This window comes from Schistocerca americana, chromosome 4 (genome assembly GCF_021461395.2).
Source record: "Schistocerca americana isolate TAMUIC-IGC-003095 chromosome 4, iqSchAmer2.1, whole genome shotgun sequence".
Lineage (NCBI taxonomy): Eukaryota > Metazoa > Arthropoda > Insecta > Orthoptera > Acrididae > Schistocerca > Schistocerca americana.
Genome location: NC_060122.1, coordinates 1,574,463 through 1,598,288, shown reverse-complemented (window position 1 = coordinate 1,598,288; position 23,826 = coordinate 1,574,463).

Sequence of the window (23,826 nt, the reverse complement as noted above, 5' to 3'; positions counted from 1 at the left end):
TCCTGTGAGTCTAGATTTTCGAATCCGACGCGAAACTGATAGTTAATTGTAATGTTCAGGGCCTCCTAATGACGATGGAACACTCAAATTGCGTCGAGGTTCAATACATCGTCCTCAAGCCGACTTGTCTCCAAGGGGATATTGCTGCCTCGGGCACCATATGGTCCGTCTCCTGTAGGTCCAGCTATTCGAATCCGTCGTAAAACGGACTGCTAATTGTAACGTTCAGATTCTCCTAATGACGATGGAACACTCAAATTGCATCAAGATTCAATACATCGTCATTCAGAGGACTTGTCTCCAACATTCTATTGCTGCCTCGGGCACCTTATGGTCTAAATTTTCGAATACGACGCAAAACTGATAGTTAATTGTAACGATCAGGACCTCCTAATGACGATGGAACCCTCAAATTGCGTCGAGATTGAATACATCGTCCTCCAGCCGACTTGTCTCCAAAGGGATATTGCTGTCCCGGGCACCATGTGGTCCGTCTCCTGTGAGCTTAGATTTTCGAATCCGACGCAAAAGTGATAGTTAATTGTAACGTTCAGGGCCTCCTAATGACGAAGGAACACTCAAATTGCTTCGAGATTCAATACGTCGTCCTCCAGACGACTTGTCTACAAGGGGATCGTGCTTTCTCGGGCAGCTTACGGTCCGCCTCCTGTGAGTCTAGATTTTCGAATCCGACGCAAAACTGATACTTAATTGTAACGTTCATGGCCTCCTAATGACGATGGAACACTCAAATTGCGTCGAGATTCCATACGTCGTCCTCCAGCCGACTTATCTCCAAGGGGATATTGCTGCCTCGGGCACCTTATGGTACGTCTCCTGTGAGTCTAGATTTTCGAATCCGACGCAAAACTTGTAATTAATTGTAACGTTCAGGGCCTCATAATGACGATGGAACTCTCAAATTACGTCCAGATTCAATACTTCGTCGACCCGCCGACTTGTCTCCAACGGGATATTGCTGCCATGGGCACCATGTGGTCCCTCTCCTGTGAGTCTAGATTTTCGAATCCGACGCGAAACTGGTAGATAATTGTAACGTTCAGGGCCTCCAGATGTCGATGGAACACTCAAATTGCGTCAAAATTCAATACATCGTCCTCCAGCCGATTTGTCTCCATTGGTCTATTGCTACCTCGCTCACCTTGTGGTCGTTCTCCTGTGAGTCTAGATTTTCGAATCCGACGCAAAACTGATGGGTAATTGTAACGTTCATGGCCTCCTAATGACGATGGAACACTCAAATTGCGTCGAGATTCAATACATCGTCCTCCAGCCGACATGTCTCCAAGGGGATATTGCTGCCTCGGGCACATATCGTCGTTCTCCTGTGAGTTTAGATTTTCGGATCCCACGCGAAACTGATAGTTAATTGTAACGTTATGGGCCTCCTAATGACGAGGAACACTGATATAGCGTCGAGATTCAATACATCGTCCTTTAGCCGACTTGTCTCCAAGCGTCCATTGCTGCCTGGGGCACGTTATGGTCGTTCTGCTGTGAGTCTAGATTTTCGAACCCGACGCATAGCTGATAGTTAATTGTAACGTTCAGGGCCTCCTATTGACGATGGAATACTGAAATTGCGTCGAGATTCAATACATCGTCCTCCAGCCGACTTCTCTGAATGGGGATATTGCTGCCTCGGGCTCCTTATGGTCGTTCTGCTGTGAGTCTAGATTTTCGAACCCGACGCATAACTGATAGTTAATTGTAAAGTTCAAGGCCTCCTAATGACGATGGAACACTCAAATTGCGTCGAGATTCAATACATCGGCCTCCAGGCGACTTATCTCCAAGGTTCTATTGCCGCCTCGGGCACCTTATTGTCGTCCCCTTGTGAGTCTCGATTTTCGAATCCGACGCAAAACTGATAGTTAATTGCAACGTTCAGGGTTTCCTAATGACGATGGAACACTCAAATTGCGTCTAGATTCAATACATCGGCCTCCAGCCGACTTGTCTCCAAGGGTCTATTGCTGCATCGGACACCTTATGGTCGTTCTGCTGTGAGTCTAGATTTTCGAACCCGACGAAAAACTGGTAGTTAATTGTAACGTTCAGGGCCTCCTAATGACGATGGAACACTCAAATTGCGTCGAGGTTCAATACTTCGTCCTACAGGCGACTTGTCTCAAAGGGGTATTGCTGCCTCGGGCTCCATGTGGTCCGTCACCTGTGAGTCTAGATTTTCGATTCCGACGCGAAACTTATAGTTAATTGTAATGTTCAGGGCCTCCTATTGACGATTGAACACTCAAATTGCGTCGAGATTCAATACATCGGCCTCCAGCCGACTTGTCTCCAAGGGCCTATTGCAGGCTCGGGCACCTTATGATCGTCCTCCTGTGATTCTAGATTTACGAATCTGACGCAAAACTGATAATTGTAACGTTCAGGGTCTCCTAATGACGATGGAACACACAAATTGCGTCGAGATTCAATACATCGGCCTCCAGGCGACTTATCTCCAAGGTTCTATTGCCGCCTCGGGCACCTTATTGTCGTTCCCTTGTGAGTCTCGATTTTCGAATCCGACGCAAAACTGATAGTTAATTGCAACGTACAGGGCTTCCTAATGACGATGGAACACTCAAATTGCGTCGAGATTCAATACATCGGCCTCCAGCCGACTTGTCTCCAAGGGTCTATTGCTGCATCGGACACCTTATGGTCGTTCTGCTGTGAGTCTAGATTTTCGAACCCGACGAAAAACTGGTAGTTAATTGTAACGTTCAGGGCCTCCTAATGACGATGGAACACTCAAATTGCGTCGAGGTTCAATACTTCGTCCTACAGGCGACTTGTCTCAAAGGGGTATTGCTGCCTCGGGCTCCATGTGGTCCGTCACCTGTGAGTCTAGATTTTCGATTCCGACGCGAAACTTATAGTTAATTGTAATGTTCAGGGCCTCCTAATTACGATTGAACACTCAAATTGCGTCGAGATTCAATACATCGGCCTCCAGCCGACTTGTCTCCAAGGGCCTATTGCAGGCTCGGGCACCTTATGATCGTCCTCCTGTGATTCTAGATTTACGAATCTGACGCAAAACTGATAATTGTAACGTTCAGGGTCTCCTAATGACGATGGAACACACAAATTGCGTCGAGATTCAATACATCGACCTCGAGCCGACTTGTCTCCAAGGGGACATTGCTGCCTCGGGCACCATGTGGTGCGTCTCCTGTGAGTCTGGATTTTCGATTCCGATGCGAAACTGATAGTTAATTGTAACTTTCAGGCCTCCTAATGACGATGGAACACTCAAATTGCGTCGAGATTCAATACATCGTCCTCCAGCCGACTTGTTTCCAAATGGATATCGCTGCCTCGGACACCACATGGTCCGTCTCCGGTGATTCTACATTTTCGAACCCGACGCAAAACTGATAGTTAATTGTTACGTTCAGGGCCTCCTAATGCCGACTGAATATTCAAATTGCGTCGAGATTCAATACATCGTCCTCCAGCCGACTTGCTGCCTCGGGCACCTTATGGTCGTTCTCCTGTGAGTCTAGATTTTCGAATCCGACGCGAATCTGATTGTTAATTGTAACGATCAGGGCCTCCTAATGACGATGGAACACACAAATTGCGTCGAGATTCAATACATCGGCCTCGAGCCGACTTGTCTCCAAGGGGACATTGCTGCCTTGAGCACCATGTGGTCCGTCTCCTGTGAGTCTAGATTTTCGATTCCGATGCGAAACTGATAGTTAATCCTAATGACGATGGAACACTCAAAATGCGTCGAGTTGCAATACATCGTCCTTCAGCCGACTTCTCTCCAAGGTTCTAATGCAGCCTCGGGCACCTTATGGTCGTTCTCCTTTGAGTCTCAATTTTCGAATCCGACGCAAAAATTATAGTTAATTGCAACGTTCTGGGCCTCCTAATGAAGATGGAACACTCAAATTGCGTCGAGGTTCAATACATCGTCCTCCAGCCGACTTGTCTCCAAGGGGTATTGCTGCCTCGGGCACCATATGGTCCGTCTCCTGTGAGTCAAGATTTTCGAATCCGCCGCAAAAATGATTGCTAATTGTAACGTTCAGCGCCTCCTAATGACGATGGAACACTCAAATTGCGTCGAGAGTCAATACATCGACCTCCAGCCGAATTGCCTACAAGGGGATATTGCTGCCTCGGGCTCCATGTGGTCCGTCTCCTGTGAGTCTAGATTTTCGAATCCGGCGCGAAACTGATAAGTAATAGTAATGTTCAGGGCCTCGTAATGACGTTTGAGCACTCAAATTGCGTCGCGATTCAATACATCGTCCTCCAGCGGACTGGTCTCCAAGGGGATATTGCTGCCTCGGACACCTTATGGAACGTCTCCAGTGTATCTAGAATTTCGAATTCGACGCATAACTGATAGTTAATTGCAACGTTCAGCGCCTCCTAATGACGATGGAACACACAAATTGCGTCGAGATTCAATACATAGTCCTCCAGCCGACTTGCCTCTAAGGGGTATTGCTGCCTCGGGCACCATATGGTCCGTCTCCTGTAAGTCTAGGTTTTTGAATCCGACGCAAAAATGATAGTTACTTGTTACGTTCAGCGCCTCCTAACGACGATGGAATACTCAAATTGCGTCGAGAGTCAATACATCGTCCTCCAGCCGACTTGTGTCCAAGGGTCTGTTGCTACCTCGGGCACCTTATGGTCGCTGTCCTGTGAGTCTAGATTTTCTAATCCAACGCATTACTGGTAGTTAATTGTAACGCTCAGCGCCTCCTAATGACGATGGAACACTCAAATTGCGTCGAGATACAATACAACGTCCACCAGCCGAGTTGTCTCCAAGGGGATATTGCTGCCTCGGGAACCATATGATCCGTCTCATGTGAGTCTAGATATTCGAATCCGACGCGAAACTGCTAGTTCATTGTAACGTTCAGGGCCTTCTAATGACGATGGAACACTCAAATTGCGTCGAGATTCAATACATCGTCCTTCAGCCGACGTCTCTTCATGGGGATATTGCTGCCTCGGGCACCTTATGGTCGTTCTCTTGTGAGTCTAGATTTTCGAATCCAACGCGAAACTGATTGTTAATTGTAACGTTCAGGGCTTCCTAATGACGATGGAACACACAAATTGCGTCGAAATTCAATACCTCGTCATTCAGCCGATTTGTCTCCAAGGGTCTATTGCTGCCTCGGGCACCTTATGGTCGTTCCCCTGTGAGTCTAGATTTTAGAAATCGACGCAAATCTGATAGTTAATTGTAATGTTCAGGGCCTCCTAATGACGATGGAACACTCAAATTGCGTCGCGATTCAATACTTCGTCCTTTAGACGACTTGACTCCAAGAGTCTATTGCTGCCTCGGACACATTATGGTTGTTCTCCGGTGATTCTACATTTTCTAATCCGATGCAAAACTGATATTTAATTGTAACGTTCAGGGCCTCGTAATGACGATGGGGCATTCAAATTGCGTCGCGATTCAATACATCGTTCTCCAGCCGACTTGTCTCCAAGGGGATATTGCTGCCTCGTACACCTTAAGGACCGTCTCCAGTGAGTCTATATTTCCTAATGACGATGGAACACTCAAATTGCGTCGAGATTCAATACACCGCCCTCCAGCCGACTTGTCTCAATGGGTCTACTGCTACCTCGGTCACCTTATGGTCGTTCTCTTGTGAGTCCAGATATTCGAATCCGACGCAAAACGGACTGCTAATTGCAACGTTCAGAGCCTCCTAATGATGATGGAACACTCTAATTGCGTCGAGATTCAATACATCGTCCTCCAGCCGACTTGTCTCCAAGGGGATATTGCTGCCTCGGGCACATATCGTCGTTCTCCTGTGAGTCTAGATTTTTGAATCCGACGCGAAACTGACAGTTAATTGTAACGTTCAGGTACTCCTAATGACGATGGTACACTCAAATTGCGTCGAGATTCAATACATCGTCCTCCAGCCGACTTGTCACCAAGGCTCTATTGCTGCTTTGGCACCTAATGGTCTTGCTCCTGTGAGTCTAGATTTTCGAATCCGACGCAAAACTGATGGTTAATTGTAACGTTCAGGACCTCCGAATGACGGTGGAACACTCAAATTGCGTCGCGATTCAATACATCGTCCTCCAGCCGACTTGTCTCCAAGGGGCAATTGCTGCCTTTGGCACCTAATGGTCTTGCTCCTGTGAGTCTAGATTTTCGAAACCGACGCCAAACTGATATTTAATTGTAACGTTAAGGGCCTCCTAATGACGATGGAACACTCAAATTGCGTCGAGATTCAATACATCGTCCTCCAGCCGACTTGTCTCCAAGGGGATATTGCTGCCTCGGGCACCATATGGTCTGTCACCTGTGAGTCTAGATTTTCGAATCCGACACAAAACTTGTAGTTACTTGTAACGTTCAGGGCCTCAAAATGACGATGGAACACTCAAATTACGTCGAGATTCAATACATCGTCTAACTGCCGACTTGTCTCCAACGGGGTATTGCAGCTTTGGGCACCATGTGGTCCGTCTCCTGTGAGTCTAGATTATCGAATCCGACGCACAAATGATAGTTAATTGTAACGTTCATGGCCTGATAATGACGATGGAACACTCAAATTGCGTCGAGATTCAATACATCGTCCTCCAGCCGACTTGTGTGCTAGGGGATATTGCTGCCTCGGGCACCTTATCGTCGTTCCTCTGTGAGTCTAGATTCTCGAATCCGACGCAAAACTAATAGTTAATTGTAACGTTTGGGGCCTCCTAATGACGATAGAATACTCAAATTGCGTCGAGATTCAATACGTCGTCCTCCAGCCGACTTGTCTCCAAGGGGATATTGCTGCCTCGGGCACCATGTGGTCCGTCACCTGTGAGTCTAGATTTTCGATTCCGACGCAAAAACGATTGTTAATTTTAACGTTCATGGCCTCCTAATGACGAAGGAACACTCAAATTGCGTCGAGATTCAATACATCGTCCTCCAGGCGACTTGTCTCCAAGGGTCTATTGCTGCCTCGTGCACCTTATGGTCGTTCTCCTGTGAGTCTAGATTTTCTGTTCCGACACATAACTGTTAGTTAATTGAAACGTTCAGGGCCTCATAATGACGATAGAACACTCAAATTGCGTCGAGATCCAATACATCGTCCACCCGAAGACTTGTCTCCAACGGGATATTGCTGCCTCGGGCACCATGTGGTCCGTCTCCTGTGAGTGCAGATTATCGAATCCGACGCAAAAAAGATAGTTAATTGTAACGTTCAGGGCCTCCTAATGTCGAAGGAACACTCAAATTGCGTCGAGATTCAATACATCGTCCTCCATCCGACTTGTCTTCAAGGGGATATTGCTGCCTCGGGCACCATGTGGTCCGTCTCCTGTGAGTCTAGTTTTACGAATATGACGCAAAAATGATAGTTAATTGTAACGTTCAGGGCCTCCTAATGTCGAAGGAACACACAAATTGCGTCGAGATTCAATACATCGTCCTCCAGCCGACTTGTCTCCAAGGATCTATTGCTGCCTGGGGCACCATGTGGTCCGTCACCTGTGAGTCTCGATTTTCGAATACGACACAAAAATGATAGTTAATTGTAACGTTCAGGGCCTCCTAATGTCGAAGGAACACTCAAATTGCGTCGAGATTCAATACATCATCCTCTAGCCGACTTGTCTTCAAGGGGATATTGCTGCCTTGGGCACCATATGGTCCGTCTCCTGTAGGTCCAGATATTCGAATCAGATGCAAAACGGACTGCTAATTGTAACGTTCAGAGCCTCCTAATGACGATGGAGCACTCAAATTGCATCAAGATTCAATACATCGTCATACAGAAGACTTGTCTCCAAGGCTATTGCTGCATCGGGCACCTTATGGTCGTTCTCCTCTGAGTATAAATTTTCGAATCCGACGCAAAACTGATAGTTAATTGTAACGTTCAGGGCCTCCAAATGACGATGGAACACTCAAACCGCGTCGAGATTCAATACATCGTCCTCCAGCCGACTTGTCTCCATGGGTCTACTGCTACCTCGGTCACCTTATCTTCGTTCTCCTGTGGGTCCAGATATTCGAATCCGACGCAAAACGGACTGCTAATTGTAACGTTCAGAGCCTCCTAATGATGATGGAACACTCAAACTGGGTCGAGTTTCAATACATCGTCCTCCAGCCGACCTGTCTCCAAGGGAATATTGCTGCCTCGGGCACAATATGTTCCGTCTCCTGTGAGTCTAGATTTTCGAATCCGACGCAAAAGTGATAGTTAATTGTAACGTTCAGGGCCTCCTAATGACGATGGAACACTCAAATTGCGTCGACATTCAATACTTCGTCGACCCGCCGACTTGTCTCCAACGGGATATTACAGCCTCGGGCACCATGTTGTCCCTCTCCTGTGAGTCTAGATTTTCGAATCCGACGCAAAACCTGTTGATAATTGTAACGTTCAGGGCCTCCTAATGACGATGGAACACTCAAATTACGTCGAGATTCAATACTTCGTCGACCCGCCGACTTGTCTCCAACGAGATATTGCTGCCTCGGGCACCATGTGGTCCCTCTCCTGTGAGTCTAGATTTTCGAATCCGACGCGAAACTGATAGATAATTGTAACGTTCAGGGCCTCCTAATGTCGCTGGAACACTCAAATTGCGTCGATATTCAATACATCGTCCTCCAGCCGACTTGTCTCCATGGGTCTTTTGCTACCTCGCTCACCTTATGGTCGTTCTCCTGTGAGTCTAGATTTTCGAATCCGACGCAGTACTGATGGTTAATTGTAACGTTCATGGCCTCCTAAGGACGATGGAACACTCAAATTGCGACGACATTCAATACATCGTCCTCCAGCCGACTTGTCTCCAATGGGATATTGTTGCCTCGGGCACCATATGGTACGTCTCCTGTGAGTCTAGATTTTCGAATCCGACGCAAAACTTGTAGTTAATTGTAACGTTCAGGGCCTTCTAATGACGATGGAACACTCAAATTGCGTCGAGATCCAATACATCGCCCTCCCGTCGACTTGTCTCCAACGGGATATTGCTGCCTCGGGCACCATGTGGTCCGTCTCCTGTGAGTCTAGATTTTCGAATCCGACGCAAAAGTGATAGTTAATTGTAACTTTCAGGGCCTCCTAATGACGAAGGAACACTCAAATTGCGTCGAGATTCAATACATCGTCCTCCAGCCGACTTGTCTCCAAGGGGATGTTGTTGCCTCGAGCACATATCGTCGTTCTCCTGTGAGTCTAGATTTTCGAATCCGACGCAAAACTGATAGTTAATTGTAACGTTCACAGCCTCGTAATGACGATGGAACACTCAAATTGGGTCGAGATTCAATACGTCGTCCTCAAGCCGACTTGTCTCCAAGGGGAAATTGCTGCCTCGGGCACCATATGGTCCGTCTCCTGTGAGTCAAGATTTTCGAATCCGACGCAAAACCTGTAGTTAATTGTAACGTTCAGGGCCTCCTAATGACGATGGAACACTCAAATTGCGTCGAGATTCATTACATCGTCCTCCAGCCGACTTGTCTCCAAGGGGATGTTGTTGCCTCGAGCACATATCGTCGTTCTCCTGTGAGTCTAGATTTTCGAATCCGACGCGAAACTGATAGTTAATTGTAACGTTCAGGGCCTCCTAATGACGATGGAACACTCAAATTGCGTCGAGATTCAATACATCGTCCTCAAGCCGACTTGTCTCCAAGGGGATATTGCTGCCTCGGGCACCATATGGTTCGTCTCCTGTAGGTCCAGCTATTCGAATCCGACGCAAAACGGACTGCTAATTGTAACGTTCAGATCCTCCTAATGACAATGGAACACTCAAATTGCATCAAGATTCAATACATCGTCCTCCAGCCGACTTGTCTCCAAGGGGATATTGCTGCCTTGGGCACCATATAGTCCTTCTCCTGTGAGTCTAGAATTTCGAATCCGACGCATGACTGATAGTTAATTGTAACGTTCAGCGCCTCCTAATGGTGATAGAACACTCAAATTGCGTCGAGATCCAATACGTCGTCCTCCAGACGACTTGTCTACAAGGGGATCTTGCTTTCTCGGGCAGCTTACGGTCCGCCTCCTGTGAGTCTAGATTTTCGAATCCGACGCAAAACTGATAGTTAATTGTGACGTTCAGGGCCTTCTAATGTCGATGGAACACTCAAATTACGTCGAGATTCAATACTTCGTCGACCCGCCGACTTGTGTCCAACGGGATATTGCTGCCTCAGGCACCATGTGGTCCCACTCCTGTGAGTCTAGATTTTCGAATACTACGCGAAACTGATAGATAATTGTAACGTTCAGGGCCACCTAATGTCGATGGAACACACAAATTGCGTCGAAATTCAAAACATCGTCCTCCAGCCGACTTGTCTCCAAGGGGATATTGCTGCCTCGCGCACATATCGTCGTTCTCCTGTGAGTCTAGATTTTCGAATCCGTCGCGAAACTGATAGTTAATTGTAATGTTCAGGGCCTCCTAATGACGATGGAACACTCAAATTGCGTCGAGGTTCAATACATCGTCCTCAAGCCGACTTGTCTCCAAGGGGATATTGCTGCCTCGGGCACCATATGGTCCGTCTCCTGTAGGTCCAGCTATTCGAATCCGTCGTAAAACGGACTGCTAATTGTAACGTTCAGATTCTCCTAATGACGATGGAACACTCAAATTGCATCAAGATTCAATACATCGTCATTCAGAGGACTTGTCTCCAACATTCTATTGCTGCCTCGGGCACCTTATGGTCTAAATTTTCGAATACGACGCAAAACTGATAGTTAATTGTAACGATCAGGACCTCCTAATGACGATGGAACCCTCAAATTGCGTCGAGATTGAATACATCGTCCTCCAGCCGACTTGTCTCCAAAGGGATATTGCTGTCTCGGGCACCATGTGGTCCGTCTCCTGTGAGTTTAGATTTTCGAATCCGACGCAAAAGTGATAGTTAATTGTAACGTTCAGGGCCTCCTAATGACGAAGGAACACTCAAATTGCTTCGAGATTCAATACGTCGTCCTCCAGACGACTTGTCTACAAGGGGATCGTGCTTTCTCGGGCAGCTTACGGTCCGCCTCCTGTGAGTCTAGATTTTCGAATCCGACGCAAAACTGATACTTAATTGTAACGTTCATGGCCTCCTAATGACGATGGAACACTCAAATTGCGTCGAGATTCCATACGTCGTCCTCCAGCCGACTTATCTCCAAGGGGATATTGCTGCCTCGGGCACCTTATGGTACGTCTCCTGTGAGTCTAGATTTTCGAATCCGACGCAAAACTTGTAATTAATTGTAACGTTCAGGGCCTCATAATGACGATGGAACTCTCAAATTACGTCGAGATTCAATACTTCGTCGACCCGCCGACTTGTCTCCAACGGGATATTGCTGCCATGGGCACCATGTGGTCCCTCTCCTGTGAGTCTAGATTTTCGAATCCGACATGAAACTGGTAGATAATTGTAACGTTCAGGGCCTCCAGATGTCGATGGAACACTCAAATTGCGTCAAAATTCAATACATCGTCCTCCAGCCGATTTGTCTCCATTGGTCTATTGCTACCTCGCTCACCTTGTGGTCGTTCTCCTGTGAGTCTAGATTTTCGAATCCGACGCAAAACTGATGTGTAATTGTAACGTTCATGGCCTCCTAATGACGATGGAATACTCAAATTGCGTCGAGATTCAATACATCGTCCTCCAGCCGACATGTCTCCAAGGGGATATTGCTGCCTCGGGCACATATCGTCGTTCTCCTGTGAGTTTAGATTTTCGGATCCCACGCGAAACTGATAGTTAATTGTAACGTTATGGGCCTCCTAATGACGAGGAACACTGATATAGCGTCGAGATTCAATACATCGTCCTTTAGCCGACTTGTCTCCAAGCGTCCATTGCTGCCTGGGGCACGTTATGGTCGTTCTCCTGTGAGTCTATATTTTCGATTCCGACACACAACTGATAGTTAATTGTAACGTTCATGGCCTCCTACTGATGATGGAATACTCAAATTGCGTCGAGATTCAATACATCGTCCTCCAGCCGACCTATCTCCAAGAGGATATTGCTGCCTTGGGCACGATATAGTCCTTCTCCTGTGAGTCTAGAATTTCGATTCCGACGCAAAACTGATTGTTAATTGTAACGTTCAGGACCTCCTCATGACGATGGAACACTCAAATTGCGTCGGGATTCAATACATCGTCCATCAGCCTACTTGTCTCCAAAGGGATATTGCTGTCTCGGGCACCTCATGCTCCGTCTCCCGTGAGTCTAGATTTTCGAATCCGACGCAAAACTGATGGTTAATTGTAACGTTCAGGCCTCCTAATGACGATGGAATACTCAAATTGCGTCGCTATTCAATACATCGTCCTCCAGCCGCCTTGTCTCCAAGGGTCAATTGCTGCCTATGGCACCTAATGGTCTTGCTCCTGTGAGTCTAGATTTTCGAATCCGACGCAAAACTGATAGTTAATTGTAACGTTCAGTGCCTCCTAATGACGATGGAACACTCACTTTGCGTCGCGATTCAATACATCGTCCTCCAGCCGACTTGTCTCCAAGGGTCAATTGCTGCCTTTGGCACCTAATGGTCTTGCTCCAGTGAGTCTAGATTTTCGAATCCGACGCAAAACTGATATTTAATTGTAACGTTCTGGGCCTCCTAATGACGATGGAACACTCAAATTGCGTCGAAATTCAATACATCGTCCTCCAGCCGACTTGTCTCCATGGGTCTATTGCTACCGCGCTCACCTTACGGTCGTTCTCCTGTGAGTCTAGATTTTCGAATCCGACGCAAGACTGATGGTTAATTGTAACGATCATGGCCTCCTAATGACGATGGAACACTCAAATTGCGTCGAGATTCAATAGATCGTCCTTCAGCCGACTTGTCTCCAAGGGGATATTGCTGCCTCGGCCACATATCGTCGTTCTCCTGTTAAGCCTAGAATTTCGAATCCGACGCGAAACTCATAGTTAATTGTAACGTTCAGGGCCTCCTAAAGACGATGGAACACTCAAATTGCGTCGAGATTCAATACATCGTCCTCAAGCGGACTTGTCTCCAAGGGAATTTTGCTGCCTCGGGCACCATATGGTCCGTCTCCTGTAGGTCCAGATATTCGAATCCGACGCAAAACTGACTGCCAATTGCAACGTTCAGAGCCTCCTAATGACGATAGAACACTCAAATTGCATCAAGATTCAATACATCGTCATTCAGAAGACTTGTCTCCATCAGTCTATTGCTGCCTCGGGCACCTTATGGTCGTTCTCCTCTGAGTCTAAATTTTCGATTCCGACGCAAAACTGATAGTTAATTGTAACGTTCAGGGCCTCCTAATGACGATGGAACACTGAAATAGCATCGAGATTCAATACATCGTCCTTTAGCCGACTTGTCTCCAAGCGTCCATTGCTGCCTCGGGCACCTTATGGTCGTTCTCCTGTGAGTCTATAATTTCGATTCCGACACATAACTGATAGTTAATTGTAACGTTCAGGGCCTCCTAATGACGATGGAACACTCAAATTGCGTCGAGATTCAATACAGCCGACTTGTCTCCATGGGTCTACTGCTAGCTCGGTCAGCTTATCTTCGTTCTCCGGTGAGTCCAGATATTCGAATCCGACGCAAAACTTAATGCTAATTGTAACGTTCAGAGCCTCCGAATGATGATTTAACACTCAAATTGCGTCGAGATTCAATACATCGTTCTCCAGCCGACTTGTCTCCATGGGGATATTGCAGCCTTGGGCACCATATAGTCCTTCTCCTGTGAGTCTAGAATTTCGAATCCGCCGCAAAACTGATAGTTAATTGTAACGTTCAGGACCTCCTAATGACGATGGAACACCCAATTTGCGTCGCGATTCTATACATCGTCCTCCAGCAGACTTGTCTCCAAAGGGTCAATTTCTGCCTTTGGCATCTAATGGTCTTGCTCCTGTGAGTCTAGATTTTCGAATCCGACGCAAAACTGGCATTTAATTGTAACGTTCAGGGCCTCCTAATGTCGATGGAACACTCAAATTGCGTTGAAATTCAATACATCGTCCTCCAGCCGACTTGTCTCCATGGGTCTATTGCTACCTCGCTCACCTTATGGTCGTTCTCCTGTGAGTCTAGATTTTCGAACCCGACGCAAAACTGATGGTTAATTGTAACGTTCATGGCCTCCTGAAGACGATGGAACACTCAAATTACGTCGAGATTCAATACATCGTCCTCCAGCCGACTTGTCTCCAAGGGGATATTGCTGCCTCGGGCACATATCGTCGTTCTCCTGTGAGTCTAGATTTTCGAATCCGACGCGAAACTCATAGTTAACTGTAACGTTCAGGCCTCCTAATGACGATGGAACAGTCAAATTGCGTCGAGATTCAGTACATCGTCCTCCAGCCGACTTGTCTCGATGGGGATATTGCTGTTTTGGGCACCATATAGTCGTTCTCCTGTGAGCCTAGAATTTCGAATACGACGCAAAACTGATAGTTAATTGTAACGTTCAGGACCTCCTAATGACGATGGAACACTGAAATTGCGTCGGGATTCAATACATCGTCCTCCAGCCGACTTGTCTCCAAGGGGATATTGCCGCCTCGGGCACCATATGGTCCGTCTCCTGTGAGTCTAGATTTTCGAATCCGACGCAAAACTTGTAGTTAATTGTAACGCGCGGGGCCTCCTAATGACGAAGGAACACTCAAATTGCGTCGCGATTCAGTACATCGTCCTCCAGCCGACTTGTCTCCAAGGGTCAATTGCTAGCTTTGGCAACTAATGGTCTTGCTCCTGTGAGTCTAGATTTTCGAATCCGACACAAAACTGATGGTTAATTGTTACGTTCAGTGCCTCCTAATGACGATGGAACACTCAAATTGCGTCGCGATTCAATACATCGTCCTCCGGCCGAATTGTCTTAGAGGGTCAATTGCTGCCTTTGGCACCTATTGGTCTTGCTCCTGTGAGTCTAGATTTTCGAATCTGTTGCGAAACTGATATTTAATTGTAGCGTTCAGGGCCTCCTAATGACGATGGAACACTCATATTGCGTCGAGATTCAATACATCGTCCTCCAGCCGACTTGTCTCCAAGGGGATATTGTTGCCTCGGGCACCGTATGTTCCGTCTCCTGTGAGTCTAGATTTTCGAATCCGACGCAAAACTTGTAGTTAATTGTAACGTCCGGGGCCTCCATATGACGATGGAACACTCTAATTGCGTCGAGATCCAATACATCGACCTCCCGTCGACTTGTCTCCAACGGGATATTGCTGCCTCGGGCACCTTGTGGTCCGTCTCCTATGAGTCTAGATTTTCGAATCCGACGCAAAAGTGATAGTAAATTGTAACGTTCAGGGCCTCCTAATGACGAAGGAACACTCAAATTGCGTCGAGATTCAATACATCGTCCTCCAGCCGACTTGTCTCCAAGGGTCTATTGCTGCCTCGGCACCATATGGTCGTAGTCCTGTGAGTCTAGATTTTCGAATCCGGCGCGTAACTGATAGTTAATTGTAACGTCCAGCGGCTCCCAATGATGATAGAACACTCAAATTGCGTCGAGATTCAATACGTCGTCCTCCCTACGACTTGTCTACAAGGGGATCTTGCTTTCTCGGGCAGCTTACGGTTCGCCTCCTGTGAGTCTAGATTTTCGAATCCGACGCAAAACTGATAGTTAATTGTATCGTTCATGGCCTCCTAATGACGATGGAACACTCAAATTGCGTTGAGATTCAATACGTCGTCCTCCAGCCGACTTGTCTCCAAGGGGATATTGCTGCCTCGGGCACCGTATGGTCCGTCTCCTGTGAGTCTAGATTTTCGAATCCGACGCAAAACCTGTAGTTAATTGCAACGTTCAGGGCCTCCTAATGACGATGGAACACTCAAATTACGTCGAGATTCAATACATCGTCGACCCGCAGACTTGCCTCCAACGATATATTGCTGCCTCGGGCACCATGTGGTCCGTCTCCTGTGAGTCTAGATTTTCGAATCCGACGCGAAACTGATAGATAATTGTAACGTTCAGGGCCTCCTAATGTCGATGGAACACTCAAATTGCGTCGAAATTCAATACATCGTCCTCCAGCCGACTTGTCTCCATGGGTCTATTGCTACCTCGCTCACCTTATGGTCGTTCTCCTGCGAGTCTAGAGTTTCGAATCCGACGCAAAACTGATGGTTAATTGTAACGTTCATGGCCTCCTAATGACGATGGAACACTCAAATTGCTTCGAGATTCAATACATCGTCCTCAAGCCGACTTGTCTCCAAGGGGATATTGCTGCCTGGGGCACCATATGGTCCGTCTCCTGTAGGTACAGATATTCGAATCCGACGCGAAACGGACTGCTAATTGTAACGTTCAGAGCCTCCTAATGACGATGGAACACTGAAATGGCGTCGAGATTCAATACATCGTCCTTCAGCCGACTTGTCTCCAAGCGTCCATTGCTGCCTCGGGTACCTTATGGTCGTTCTCCTGTGAGTCTATATTTTCGATTCCGACACATAACTGAAAGTTAATTGTAACGTTCAGGGCCTCCTAATGATGATAGAAAACTCAAATTGCGTCGAGATTCAATACGTCGTCCTCCAGACGACTTGTCTACAAGGGGATCTTGCTTTCTCGGGCAGCTTACGGTTCGCCTCCTGTGAGTCTAAATTTCCGAATCCGACGCAAAACGGATAGTTAATTGTAACGTTCAGAGCCTCCAAATGATGACGGAACACTCAAATTGCGTCGAGATTCAATACGTCGTCCCCCAGCCGACTTGTCTCCATGGGTCTACTGCTACCTCGTTCACCTTTTCTTCGTTCTCCTGTGAGTCCAGATATTCGAATCCGACGCAAAACGGACTGCTAATTCTAACGTTCAGAGCCTCCTAATGATGATGGAACACTCTAATTGCGTCGAGATTCAATACATCGTCCTCCAGCCGACTTGTCTCCAAGGGGATATTGCTGCCTCGGGCACCATATGGTCCGTCTCCTGTGAGAATAGATTTTCGAATCCGACGCAAAACTTGTAGCTAATTGCAATGTTCAGGGCCTCCTAATGACGACGGAACACTCAAATTGCGTCGAGATTCAATACATCGTCCTCCAGCCGACTTGTCTACATGGGTCTACTGCTACCTCGGTCACCTTATGGTCGTTCTCCTGTGAGTCCAGATATTCGAATCCGACGCAAAACGGACTGCTAATTGTAACGTTCAAAGCCTCTTAATGATGATGGAACCCTCTAATTGCGTCGACATTCAATACATCGTCCTTCAGCAGACTTGTCTCCAAGCGTCCATTGCTGCCTCGGGCACCTTATGGTCGTTCTCCTGTGAGTCTACATTTTCGATTCCGACACTTCACTGATAGTTAGTTGTAACGTTCAGGGCCTCCTAATGACGATGGAACACTCAAATTGCGTCGAGATTCAATACGTCGTCCTCTAGACGACTTGTCTCCAAGGGTCACTTGCTGCCTTTGGCACCTAATGGTCTTGCTCCTGTGAATCTAGATTTTCGAATCCGACGCCAAACTGATATTTAATTGTAACGTTAAGGGCCTCCTAATGACGATGGAACACTCAACTGCGTCGAGATCCAATACATCGACGTCCCGCCGACTTGTCTCCAACGGGATATTGCTGCCTCGGGCACCATGTGGTCCGTCTCCTGTGAGTCTAAATTTTCGAATCCGACGCAAAAACGATAGTTAATTGTAACGTTCAGCGCCTCCTAATGACCATAGAACACGCAAATTCCGTCGAGATTCAATACGTCGTCCTCTAGACGACTTGTCTCTAAGGGGATATTGCTGCATCGGGCACCTTTTGGTCCGCCTCCTATGAGTCTAGATTTTCGAATCCGACGCAAAACTGATAGTTAATTGTAACGTTCATGGCCTCCTAATGACGATGGATCACTCAAATTGCGTCAAGATTCAATACATCGTCCTCCAGCCGATTTGTCTGCAAGGGGATATTGCTGCCTCGGGCACCTTATCGTCGTTCCTCTGTGAGTCTAGATTTACGAATCCGACGCAAAACTAACAGTTAATTGCAACATTCAGTGCCTCCTAATGGCGATAGAACGCTCAAATTGCGTCGAGATTCAATACGTCGTACTCCAGCTGACTTGTCTCCAAGGGGATATTGCTGCCTCGGGCACCATATGGTCCGTCATCTGTGAGTCTATATTTTCGAACCGACGCAAAACCTGTAGTTAATTGTAACGTTCAGGGCCTCCTAATGACGATGGAACACTCAAATTACGTCGACATTAAATACATCGTACACCCGCCGACTTGTCTTCAATGGGATATTGCTGCCTCGGGCACCATGTGGTCCGTCTCCTGTGAGTGTAGATTTTCGAATCCGACGCGAAAATGATAGTTAATTGTTATGTTCACGGCCTCCTAATGACGATGGAACACTCAAATTGCGTCGAGATCCAATACATCGTCCTCCAGCAGACTTGTCTCCAAGCGTCCATTGCTGCCTCGGGCACCTTATGGTCGTTCTCCTGTGAGTCTACATTTTCGATTCCGACACATAACTGATAGTTAGTTGTAACGTTCAGGGCCTCCTAATGACGATGGAACACTCAAATTGCGTCGAGATTCAATACATCGTCCTCCAGCCGACTTGTCTCCATGGGTCTACTGCTACATCCTTCACCTTATCTTCGTTCTCCTGTGAGTCCAGATATTCGAATCCGACGCAAAACGGACTGCTGATTCTTCCGTTCAGAGCCTCCTAATGATGATGGAACACTCTAATTGCGTCGAAATTCAATACATCGTCCTCCAGCCGACTTGTCTCCAAAGGGCTATTGCTGTCTCGGGCACCTTATGCTCCGTCTCCTGTGAGTCTAGATTTTCGAATCCGACGCATCACTGATGGTTAATTGTAACGTTCAGGGCCTTCTAATGACGATGGAACTCTCAAATTGCGTCGCGATCTAAATACATCGTCCTCCAGCCGACTTGTCTCCAAGGGGATATTGCTGCCTCGGGCACCATATGGTCCGTCTCCTGTAGGTCCAGATATTCGAATCCGACGCAAAACGGACCGCTAATTGTAACGATCAGGGCCTCCTAATGGCAATGGAACACTGAAATAGCGTCGAATTTCAATACATCGTCTATCAGCCGACTTGTCTCCAAGCGTCCATTGCTGCCTCGGGCACCTTATGGTCGTTCTCCTGTGAGTCTACATTTTCGATTCCGACACATAACTGATAGTTAGTTGTAACGTTCAGGGTTTCCTAATGACGATGGAACACTGAAATTGCGTCGAGATTCAGTACATCGTCCTTCAGCCGACTTGTCTCCAAGCGTCCATTGCTGACTCGGGCACCTTCTGGTCGTTCTCCTATGAGTCTATATTTTCGAATCCGACACAAAACTGATAGTTAATTGTAACGTTCAGGGCCTCCTAATGACGATGGAACTCTCAAATTGCGTCGAGATGCAATACATTGTCCTCCATCCGACTTGTCTCAAAGGGGATATTGCTGCCTTGGGCACCATATTGTCCTTCTCCTGTGAGTCTAGAGTTTCGAATCCGACGCAAAACTGATAGTTAATTGCAACGTTCAGGACCTCCTGATGACGATGGAACACTCAAATTGCGTCGACATTCAGCCTACTTGTCTCCAAAGGGATATTGCTGTCTCCGTCACCTTATGCTCCGTCTCCTCTGAGTCTAGATTTTCGAATCCGACGCAAAACTGATGGTTAATGGTAACGTTCGGAGCCTCCTAATGACGATGGAACACTCAAATTGCGTCGCGATTAAATGCATCGTCCACCAGCCGACTTGTCTCCAAGGGTCAATTGCTGCCTTTGGCACCTAATGGTCTTGCTCCTGTGAGTCTAGATTTTCGAATCCGACGCAAAACTGATGGTTAATTGTAACATTCAGGGCCTACTAATGGCGATGGAACACTCAAATTGCGTCGCGATTCAATACATCGTCCTCCAGCCGACTTGTCTCCGAGGTTCAATTGCTGCTTTTTGGCACCTAATGGTCTTGCTCCTGTGAGTCTAGATTTTCGAATCCGACGCAAAATCGATATTTAATTGAAACGTTAAAGGCCTCCTAATGACGATGGAACACTCAAATTGCGTCGAGATTCAATACATCGTCCTCCAGCCGACTTGTCTCCAACGGGATACTGCTGCCTCGGGCACCATGTGGTCCGTCTCCTGTGAGTATAGATTTTCGAATCCGACGCAAAAGTGATAGTTAATTGTAACGTTCAGGGCCTCCTAATGACAAAGGAACACTCAAATTGCGTCGAGATTCAATACATCGTCCTCCAGCCGACTTGTCTCCAAGCGTCCATTGCTGCCTCGGGCACCTTATGGTCGTTGTCCTGTGAGTCTAGATTTTCGGATCCGACGCATAACTGATAGTTAATTGTAACGTTCAGCGCCTACTAATGACGACAGAACACAGAAGGGTTGTTGCTGTCTCGGGCACCTTATGCTCCGTCTCCTGTGAGTCTAGATTTTCGAATCCGACGCAAAACTGATGGTTAATTGTAACGTTCAGGGCCTCCTAATGACGATGGATCACTCAAATTGCGTCAAGATTCAATACATCGTCCTCCAGCCGATTTGTCTGCAAGGGGATATTGCTGCCTCGGGCACCTTATCGTCGTTCCTCTGTGAGTCTAGATTTACGAATCCGACGCAAAACTAACAGTTAATTGCAACATTCAGTGCCTCCTAATGGCGATAGAACGCTCAAATTGCGTCGAGATTCAATACGTCGTCCTCCAGCTGACTTGTCTCCAAGGGGATATTGCTGCCTCGGGCACCATATGGTCCGTCATCTGTGAGTCTATATTTTCGAACCGACGCAAAACCTGTAGTTAATTGTAACGTTCAGGGCCTCCTAATGACGATGGAACACTCAAATTACGTCGACATTAAATACATCGTACACCCGCCGACTTGTCTTCAATGGGATATTGCTGCCTCGGGCACCATGTGGTCCGTCTCCTGTGAGTGTAGATTTTCGAATCCGACGCGAAAATGATAGTTAATTGTTATGTTCACGGCCTCCTAATGACGATGGAACACTCAAATTGCGTCGAGATCCAATACATCGTCCTCCAGCAGACTTGTCTCCAAGCGTCCATTGCTGCCTCGGGCACCTTATGGTCGTTCTCCTGTGAGTCTACATTTTCGATTCCGACACATAACTGATAGTTAGTTGTAACGTTCAGGGCCTCCTAATGACGATGGAACACTCAAATTGCGTCGAGATTCAATACATCGTCCTCCAGCCGACTTGTCTCCATGGGTCTACTGCTACATCCTTCACCTTATCTTCGTTCTCCTGTGAGTCCAGATATTCGAATCCGACGCAAAACGGACTGCTGATTCTTCCGTTCAGAGCCTCCTAATGATGATGGAACACTCTAATTGCGTCGAAATTCAATACATCGTCCTCCAGCCGACTTGTCTCCAAAGGGCTATTGCTGTCTCGGGCACCTTATGCTCCGTCTCCTGTGAGTCTAGATTTTCGAATCCGACGCATCACTGATGGTTAATTGTAACGTTCAGGGCCTTCTAATGACGATGGAACTCTCAAATTGCGTCGCGATCTAAATACATCGTCCTCCAGCCGACTTGTCTCCAAGGGGATATTGCTGCCTCGGGCACCATATGGTCCGTCTCCTGTAGGTCCAGATATTCGAATCCGACGCAAAACGGACCGCTAATTGTAACGATCAGGGCCTCCTAATGGCAATGGAACACTGAAATAGCGTCGAATTTCAATACATCGTCTATCAGCCGACTTGTCTCCAAGCGTCCATTGCTGCCTCGGGCACCTTATGGTCGTTCTCCTGTGAGTCTACATTTTCGATTCCGACACATAACTGATAGTTAGTTGTAACGTTCAGGGTTTCCTAATGACGATGGAACACTGAAATTGCGTCGAGATTCAGTACATCGTCCTTCAGCCGACTTGTCTCCAAGCGTCCATTGCTGACTCGGGCACCTTCTGGTCGTTCTCCTATGAGTCTATATTTTCGAATCCGACACAAAACTGATAGTTAATTGTAACGTTCAGGGCCTCCTAATGACGATGGAACTCTCAAATTGCGTCGAGATGCAATACATCGTCCTCCATCCGACTTGTCTCAAAGGGGATATTGCTGCCTTGGGCACCATATTGTCCTTCTCCTGTGAGTCTAGAGTTTCGAATCCGACGCAAAACTGATAGTTAATTGCAACGTTCAGGACCTCCTGATGACGATGGAACACTCAAATTGCGTCGACATTCAGCCTACTTGTCTCCAAAGGGATATTGCTGTCTCCGTCACCTTATGCTCCGTCTCCTCTGAGTCTAGATTTTCGAATCCGACGCAAAACTGATGGTTAATGGTAACGTTCGGAGCCTCCTAATGACGATGGAACACTCAAATTGCGTCGCGATTAAATGCATCGTCCACCAGCCGACTTGTCTCCAAGGGTCAATTGCTGCCTTTGGCACCTAATGGTCTTGCTCCTGTGAGTCTAGATTTTCGAATCCGACGCAAAACTGATGGTTAATTGTAACATTCAGGGCCTACTAATGGCGATGGAACACTCAAATTGCGTCGCGATTCAATACATCGTCCTCCAGCCGACTTGTCTCCGAGGTTCAATTGCTGCTTTTTGGCACCTAATGGTCTTGCTCCTGTGAGTCTAGATTTTCGAATCCGACGCAAAATCGATATTTAATTGAAACGTTAAAGGCCTCCTAATGACGATGGAACACTCAAATTGCGTCGAGATTCAATACATCGTCCTCCAGCCGACTTGTCTCCAACGGGATACTGCTGCCTCGGGCACCATGTGGTCCGTCTCCTGTGAGTATAGATTTTCGAATCCGACGCAAAAGTGATAGTTAATTGTAACGTTCAGGGCCTCCTAATGACAAAGGAACACTCAAATTGCGTCGAGATTCAATACATCGTCCTCCAGCCGACTTGTCTCCAAGCGTCCATTGCTGCCTCGGGCACCTTATGGTCGTTGTCCTGTGAGTCTAGATTTTCGGATCCGACGCATAACTGATAGTTAATTGTAACGTTCAGCGCCTACTAATGACGACAGAACGAAGAAGGGTTGTTGCTGTCTCGGGCACCTTATGCTCCGTCTCCTGTGAGTCTAGATTTTCGAATCCGACGCAAAACTGATGGTTAATTGTAACGTTCAGGGCCTCCTAATGACGATGGAACTCTCAAATTGCGTCTTGATCTATATACAACGTCCTCCAGCCGACTTGTCTCCAAGAGGATATTGCTGCCTCGGGCACCATATGGTCCGTCTCCTGTAGGTCCAGATATTCGAATCCGACGCAAAACGGACTGCTAATTGTAACGTTCAGGGCCTCCTAATGACGATGGAACACTTAAATAGCGTCGAAATTCAAACCATCGTCCTTCAGCCGACTTGTCTCCAAGCGTCCATTGCTGCCCCGGGCACCTTATGGTCATTCTCCTGTGAGTCTACATTTTCGATTCCGACACATAACTGATAGTTAGTTGTAACGTTCAGGGCTTCCTAATGACGATGGAACACTGAAATAGCGTCGAGATTCAATACATCGTCCTTCAGCCGACTTGTCTCCAAGCATCCATTGCTGACTCGGGCACCTTATGGTGGTTCTCCCATGAGTCTATATTTTCGAATCCGACGCAAAACAGTTGGTTAATTGTAACGTTCATGGCCTCCTAATGACGATGGAACACTCACATTGCGTCGAGATTCAATACATCGTCCTCCAATCGACTTG